We start from the raw sequence: 7,570 nt of genomic DNA, 5'->3' as shown, positions 1-7,570 counted from the left end.
GAGCTCTGAGAGTGAGGTGTAGAGAGAGAGAGAGAGAGAGAGAGAGAGAGAGAGAGAGAGAGAGAGAGTTTTATTCCATTGATTTTTAGAAAGAGTGGAAGGGGATGGGGAGAGAGAAACATTGATATGAGAGAGACACATCATTTAAAATCTGGATACTGGGCAGTTTCAAAAGAGCAGGTCACTGTGTCCCCAAAAGATCTCCTTTACCTACAGCTTAACATCAAGAATTAGTTCATGGGGAAAACTTTTCAGTTCATAATAGCGTTGGATGCGAATAGATTTGGGGAGAGATAGCAGCAATTAATTCACACTGAAGTGTACAGAATTTGTCAGTCTTTTCCTGGAGAACAAACAAAACTCTAACCATTAAAGCTTTTGTTTTTCCAGTTCCCTTTTAGTACCATTAGAATGCCTGACATAGAATTGGTGAGCAGAGGAATGAATGGGTGAGACTGAGAGGCAGAGGGAATTATGGGAGGTCTGGTCCACCTGTGTTGGTTGCTTGTGTGGCTTGGGGAAGAGGGAATAGGGGAACAGTGACAGGTGAGGCAGAAGGCTAGGAAAGGTTCAGATCATGATGTTCTCCATGACTTGGAGGAGAGTTTAGACTTTAACCTGAGGGCACTGGAGGATTTCAAGCATGGAAATGACCTGATTGGAATTGTGTTTTGTATCACTTGTGGTGGCAGAGGGCAGATGAGAGGCGGGTATGACTGGAGTAATTTTTCAACCTCAGAAGTATTGACCTTTTGAGTTGGATAATTCTTTGTTGAGGCCTGGCTGGTGCATTGTCCAATGTTTAGCAGTTCCCCTGGCTTCAACCCAGTAGATGCCAGTAGCATCCCACCAGTCTTGACAACCAAAAATGTCTCCATGTATTGCCAGATATCCCCTGAGTAACAAAAATGCTCCCTGGTTGAGAATCACTGGGTTGGGGGCACAGAGATTGCTCAGGAACCATTGCTCTAGGTGAGACCATAGATAAACAAGAGCTGAACTGAGGTGGTGAGAGTGGAGCTCGGGAGGAGGCAGGGGATTTAAGCTAATGAGCTGCAGGCCTGTGAGGGCGGGGTCACCGATTATAGGGCAGGTATGCAGCCCATAGCTCCTGTCCAGATTTTGCCCATGTCTCCCAGACTTTCAGAGTAAAGAGATGTCAACCTCTTTAAAGATGAGATGCTTGAGACTCAGGAAGGTTTAAGTCAGCATCACCAGTGGCAAAACTGATTTTGTTTAGAGAGCGGAGATATCTCTAGTTAGATACTGTGCATTGCCTCACTGAGCGTCAAACACGGACAGCATTGCTCACCTTTGACATCTCTGTTCCCCATCTCGACCTAGTGGCTCAGATACTTGTTTGGGGGAATTTCAAATCACGCATTTTGGTTACTGGATCCATAAACAGGTTAAGGTTGGCAGTGTGAATCCTATTAAAGGAGTTGTCTGATTAGGAATTTTTAAAAAACATCAGGCTGGGAGAAGAAAGAACGTCTTACCCTGATCCTTGGAGGCCCCACCTCTGCGAAGTCATGGAAGGCCCTGCTGCCCAGCATCACATGAGTGCCCTGATGGTGGCATCTCTGCTTTACCATGACTCTCCAACGTCAGAACCACCCAGTTGTCTGACAAGATTCTTCTGTTCTTCCCAGGACTTTAAGTTTCTCAAAGACAGCTGGGCAGGGCATGAGTGCCCAGAGGAGCCCAGTGGCATTCTGGGAGAACGTGTGACCCTTTCACCCATACGACAGCTGGAGGATTAGCTCTGAAGTTGGCTGTCTCCTATACAGAAAACAACAAAATCAGTTCCTAGGCACCACTAGGCAACGAGAGAGTTTTCAGTATCACCCCTAAGTTGCTCAGTTACAGGATCTGAGTAGATTAGTGCTGTGAACTTGGGATGAGAATGGCAAACCGCTTGAAAATAGCCACTTAGAGCTTTTGAAAGATTTGGGAGAAGAAAAATATGTAGGGCGTGGGAATTTTTCTGGGTGAAAAATTACATTTTAAGGAGTCATTTACCTGATGTAAAATGGGGTAGGGTCTTCTTAGTGTAGATAGCAAAATATTTGCGTGTTTTGTTGGCGGAGTATATTTTTTCACTATGGAAAAATGCTGGGTCATGGTAGAGGAGAATGAAATGAATCACATGAGACTTGGTAGTTAAAGATTACTGACGCCCATGGAAGATCATCTTGTCTACCTGAGCAGTGGCGCAGGTGGGCAGAACCAAACAGGCAGGACACCAGCTTTCTTCCCCTTGGTAGATAAAACTAAGTAAGAGTTGAAAATATTGACACCTTCCTGGTGGCATAGTGGAGACACAAGAATTTCTACAAAAGAGTGTCTTGGGGATGGTGATGGGGTTGGGCAGAGGATGGCTTGAAGCTGCATTTGCCTTTGATTGAGAAAATGTCTATATCAAAGAATAGATGGAAAGTAGGGAGGGTGATAAAACTAACTCTCCCAAGTCACTCTTTAGCACTGTCCCTGTAAATGTTGGAGTGTGTGTATGTCATAGGTGTGGCTCTCTGTGTGTGGGAGGGCAGTGGGAGTGTTTAAAGGGTCGTTGACAGTGTTTGGCCCTAGGAGCTTAAGGTGCGGTGTCATTGACATTCTAGAAAGTCTGTATGTGAACCTGTGAAGGCATTCTGAGCATATAAAAAGAGTATTGTCATCATCCATCAAGCATGCCTCACTCTTGACGCCACCCACCCTCCATCCCAACACATAGCAGGTGGCCTGTGGGGCCAACTGCATTTTCCCATGTGAGGGCCTCTCCACTTCATACCGGGCAGAGCCTTTCACATACTACACAGTTGTTCCCGTCCCATCACTGGTGAAGTCTAACAGCCCAAGGCTGCTATGGTGACCCTGGTTGTGAATTCCGTTGCCCACTCTGCTCCCCTCTGGTCTCCTCCAGGCTTATCTGATATGAATTCTCCTCCCTGTTTCTCCCTTTGTGGAGTTCCATGGCCAGGACTCAGATTTACTCTCTCTTTTTAATTTTTTTATTTATTTTTATTACGTCAGTGTCTTTCTTTCCTGCCATTTCCTCCATGTGCTAAGCCATCTCTTCCTTTGGCTCAGGCTATGTCAGGATGTGCTTTAGGAGCAATGCACTGGTCTTTTTGGAATTTCCTTTATGTGATGTTCCATCAAACAGGAGGAGCTGTTAACGAATCCTGTGGAGCCACATTCCTCTTGTGGTCACCAAGCAATGAGCTCCAGCTCTAATCGCACTTGCCCCTGCCACAGGGTTTGTGATGGCTACTTGTTTGTATTTTCTTATTATAAAGTGAGTGTGTCATCTTCTAGAAATTTTGGAAAATACAAAATAAACATCAATAAGCAGAAAACATCACCTTCCAGATTGTCCCACCTCTTAGAGACAATCAATGTTACTGTTAGCAGCTTCCTGTGCTATGCATTTTAATGTGACCATTCTTGTCCTGTGTGTATAACTTTGAAGAGCCCTGCTTTGTTTGCTTAACATTGAAACCACAGTAGTTCAATAATTTAATGCAAATGCAGACAAAGAGTTTAATATCCTGAATTAGCAGGGACTCGGACAAAGCTCCGTGTTAAGCATCATTTCATCACTGCTCTCCTGAGCTTTTCCATTTAGTGGTACCCAGTCTCCCACGGCCGACAGACATCCAGCAGCCGAACCTGCTCCTGCAGGAGCTAAGAGCTCCCATAAGGCAGGGGACAGCTTCTGGTTTTTCTTAAACTGTGGTGTCCGATTAGTAGAGAAATTCAGAATTCATTATTACATCTGTTGGTAATAGTTTGGATCAGCAGTTCCTCTAGGGCAGTGGTTCTCAACCTTCCTAATGCCGCAACCCTTTAATACAGTTCCTCATGTTGTGGTGACCTCCAACCATAAAATTATTTTCCTTGCTACTTCATAACTGTAATTTTGCTACTGTTATGCATCGTAATGTAAATATCTGATATGCAGGATGTATATTCATTGTTACAAATTGAACCTAATTAAAGCATAATGATTAATCACAAAACAATATGTAATTATATATGTGTTTTCCGATGGTCTTAGGTGACCCTGTGAAAGGGTCGTTCGACCCCCAAAGGGGTCGCGACCCACAGGTTGAGAACCGCTGCTCTAGGTAAGAGAGTCCAAGAGCAACTGGGGGGGTGAGGGGAGGGGGTAGGGTTAGTTAAAGGCCTGAGCAAGCGCTGCAGATTCACCTCTTGTAGTGTTTGCAGGCTCCTCAAAGCCCATCACCCTTTTTGTGCTTTTGACTTTGTTTCATCTTTGGAATTTGGTTTTTGGTATTTGCTGCTGAGTACTCATAAGAATTTTTATCAGCTGAAAGAGATCTTTGAAATGTAAGTATTTAGATTGCTGTAGAAAAGATAAATGCTTGTTCCTGATGCAATTTAAGTGCATGTCATCTTGCAAGGATTTGAATTTGCTACCTTTGGGAGCCTTACATTCCTCATCTATAGAACGAGAAATTGGGCTTGAGCAGCACTCCAAGGCTCTCTAGCTCTAAACTCTTCGATTCTTTTGCTGAACGCCAGGGTCAGATTCCAGGACTACAGCTTCTCCAGTGAGAATGGGAACCTGGGGTCAGGAATACCTTTCCTAGCTTTTGAGGGTTAGAGGGAATGTTGCAGATGTTCTAACTCAGGAATCCGCAGACTGTGGCAGGGACTGTGGCAGGTGGCTGCCCCCCACCCCACCCCTCTTACTTTTTTATTTTTTCTTGGCCCAAGAGCTAACGGTTACATTTTAAATGATTATATATGAATACCTACATAAAAGCCTTGCTTTTAACCTCTCGGCCTGCAGAGCCTCACAGTTACTTTATGGGAAAGATTTGCTGGTCTCTGATCCACCATTCTACAAACGAGAAAGCTCAGAGGTGAGTGCTGACTTGTGATTGGGCCCTGGTTCTACACCCCTGGCCATGTATGACGTCAAATGCCTAAAAAGGCCCACTCCTCCTCGCTAAAGCCGAGCCAGTATCTAAGGAGCTGCATTTATTTTTCAAGTACATCACATGAATTCTCAAAAGCTGAGCTGATTTCTATAAACGTAGGGAATCTGTGGCTCAGTGAGAAGAGCTCCTGCGTGTTCCGAGCAGTGTTTGAGCCGTTGGCCATCGTCACAGAGGCCAGGACCCAGCGACTCCTCGGAAACTTGCAACACAGTGGACAGGGTCACCTCCCCTTGGAACGGGTGGTAAGAAGGCTGTGGACAGCGTGTGCCCGCCAAGCCATTCCTCCGAGAGCCAGCCTCAGGGCAACAGACCTCCCGCAGGAGGCCTCGCTCCCCTCTGGGAATCACGTTCTGATTTTAAAGCTGAATTCGTTAAGTAAGGAACGGCTCACTTGGGCCTAGTGCTAATTACTCCTAGTCCCTGGTAAGGATCATTGTCTCACTAGCGGAAGCAGTTCGCTGCGGTACTTCCCACATCACCGCTCCTGCTCAGGTTGGCTCTTCCCTGCTGCATGCCGGTATTCATCATGAATTGCTTTAAAGGATATGGCTGGGGCGGAAAAAACCGTCAGCCAGTGTCCCATGAAGTCATCCTGTGGCTGTCCTTGCGGGTGGGGGTGCGAGCCAGCGGGGAGCTTAAGCAGGAGCGGCTGTGACAGCCAAGGCGCGGCCTGCGGCGGGGAGACGTTGTGCTTGGCACTTGGTCCAGCCAGCATGCCCACCGCAGCCCCCAGAGACCGCGGGAGAGGAAAAGTGAGAACGTGACCAAACCACTCCTGTTAGGAAGCAGAAGCTCTAATTTTCCGGATTTTAGATGCGCTCCCCAGGGAGCATCGGGGCTCTGTTTTCTAGTGCTTTTGTTAGTGGGCTGGCGGCGAGTGCTGAGGACATGTTCTGGGTGGTACCCAGGCTTCTAATGGGGCAGGTGCGAGGAACATGTCCTTCCCTCCCTTCTCTAATGCCAGGACCCGGTGCCAGTGACGTGGAAACCAGTGCTGGGTGGTGTGTGTTTCACTCTCGGGTACACTCGGACTGAATGGGCAGGGCTGGGAGAAAAGGCATGGTCAGCTGGCACAGGCTGGAGGTTGGGGTGTCCTCTGGGGTGCACAGGCCATCTACAGAGGGGTGCAGCCTCCCACTTGGTTAGGCTGATGGTGAATCGGAGGCCCCAGAGCCATGGTTTCATAATAAGTATAACACGGGTGGGAAAGCGTAGGTTTATAGGTATAATAGAAATAAACAATACAATAATTAATAAATAATAATGCAAGACTAATCTATTTCTCATATTCATAACTTTTGCCCACCCTTGTGTGTGAAGACAGCTGCACATGTATCTTGTATCTAATTTCTAAATAAGCATGCATTTATTTGCACGTGTGAGAACGCCCCTCCCCCCCAAATAAAACCCCCAAAAAACAACACAAAACACACAACAAAAAACATGTTTGGATAAGCTGCTCTGGATCTTTCAGACCAGTGGACACAAGAAAAGGCAGGGCATGTTTTTGAAACTCTGAAATCCCTGTTCATGCCAAAGCTCAGATTCCTAAAATAGAGGTGAGAGTTATTGGCTCTAGTTACGGCGGTGACATGCCATTTTACAAGCTTTTGGTGTTTCACGCTGGTAAACCACCAGGCTGAGTCACCCAAGCACGGGCTGGGGTTTGCCAAGCTGTTTGGTAGGTGCTGTGTCACTCTCACTGAAGTGTTCTGTGGTGGCCCTGGGGCCCAGTGTACATGGGGCCAGACTCTGTTTGCTGAGTGGACACGCACCACCATGTTAATGGGAATTCTCTGGTAGAAGGAGGAGTATTGGATAGAGTGAGGGTTTCATTCATTCATTCACTTGATAAATATTACTGATCTGGCACATGCTGGACACTGACATGGCCCGAATCTTATTTCCTTTTTTTCACAAAACAAGATGTGATGATTTCTAAGTTTCCTCCCCACTCTGACTGTTCTTTAATAATTCTCTCCCCAAATGGTTGCTGTTCTTAAATATGTGCGTTTCATCAGTACTTCGGAGGAAACAAGCTGTGGACATCCTATCTTTAAATGTGGCTGATGAAACAGTCAGCATGCAGCACAATGACCTGTAAAAGCAGAGTTAAATTTTTCTTTTCTTTTTTGTGAGTTGCAAATTTCTAGCATAAAACTGAAAACGAATTGCAGCTAGCAAAAAGGGAACATAAAATGAGTGTTTCCCCCCACTTGAAAGAGCCCTCACATCCTTTAACATCTTCTCTTAGAAGTCAAGTCCAAAGTGGAACTTTTTAAAACCCCAAATCTCCACTAACACATAGGAAATGTGAAAATGGGCAGACGCTTTGGCTGAAAGAGAAGGTAATAATAGGGTTTTCAGGATGACCCACCAGATAATCTGAGCACAGACTGGACTCTGCTGTTAAATATAGGAGTGTGCACATTTGAAAGTATCGAGCATCCCCTGGAACGATGGGCTTGTTAGTCCCTGCCTGAGCCCCTCTACCACAGCTGCACAATTTGGCCCCTAAATATAGGCTTGGCCCCATTCCGGACTCTAGGACCAATCCTTCCCTTACCTGGAAGGGAGCTAAGCTGAAGCCCCGGCCTCTG

At 46.2% G+C, this 7,570-nt stretch overlaps 1 protein-coding gene across 2 annotated transcripts in view; it reads left to right on the top strand.

Annotated features, from left to right (window-relative positions):
* FRMD3 (FERM domain containing 3) overlaps positions 1 to 7,570 on the top strand; it is a 231,118-nt gene that overhangs the window by 187,532 nt on the left and 36,016 nt on the right. The gene's annotated exons all lie outside the window — the stretch shown is intronic.

This window comes from Myotis davidii, unplaced genomic scaffold (assembly GCF_000327345.1).
Source record: "Myotis davidii unplaced genomic scaffold, ASM32734v1 scaffold98, whole genome shotgun sequence".
Taxonomy (NCBI): domain Eukaryota; kingdom Metazoa; phylum Chordata; class Mammalia; order Chiroptera; family Vespertilionidae; genus Myotis; species Myotis davidii.
The sequence above is the reverse complement of the archived record's forward strand: the minus strand, read 5'-3'. Positions and strand labels throughout refer to the sequence as shown.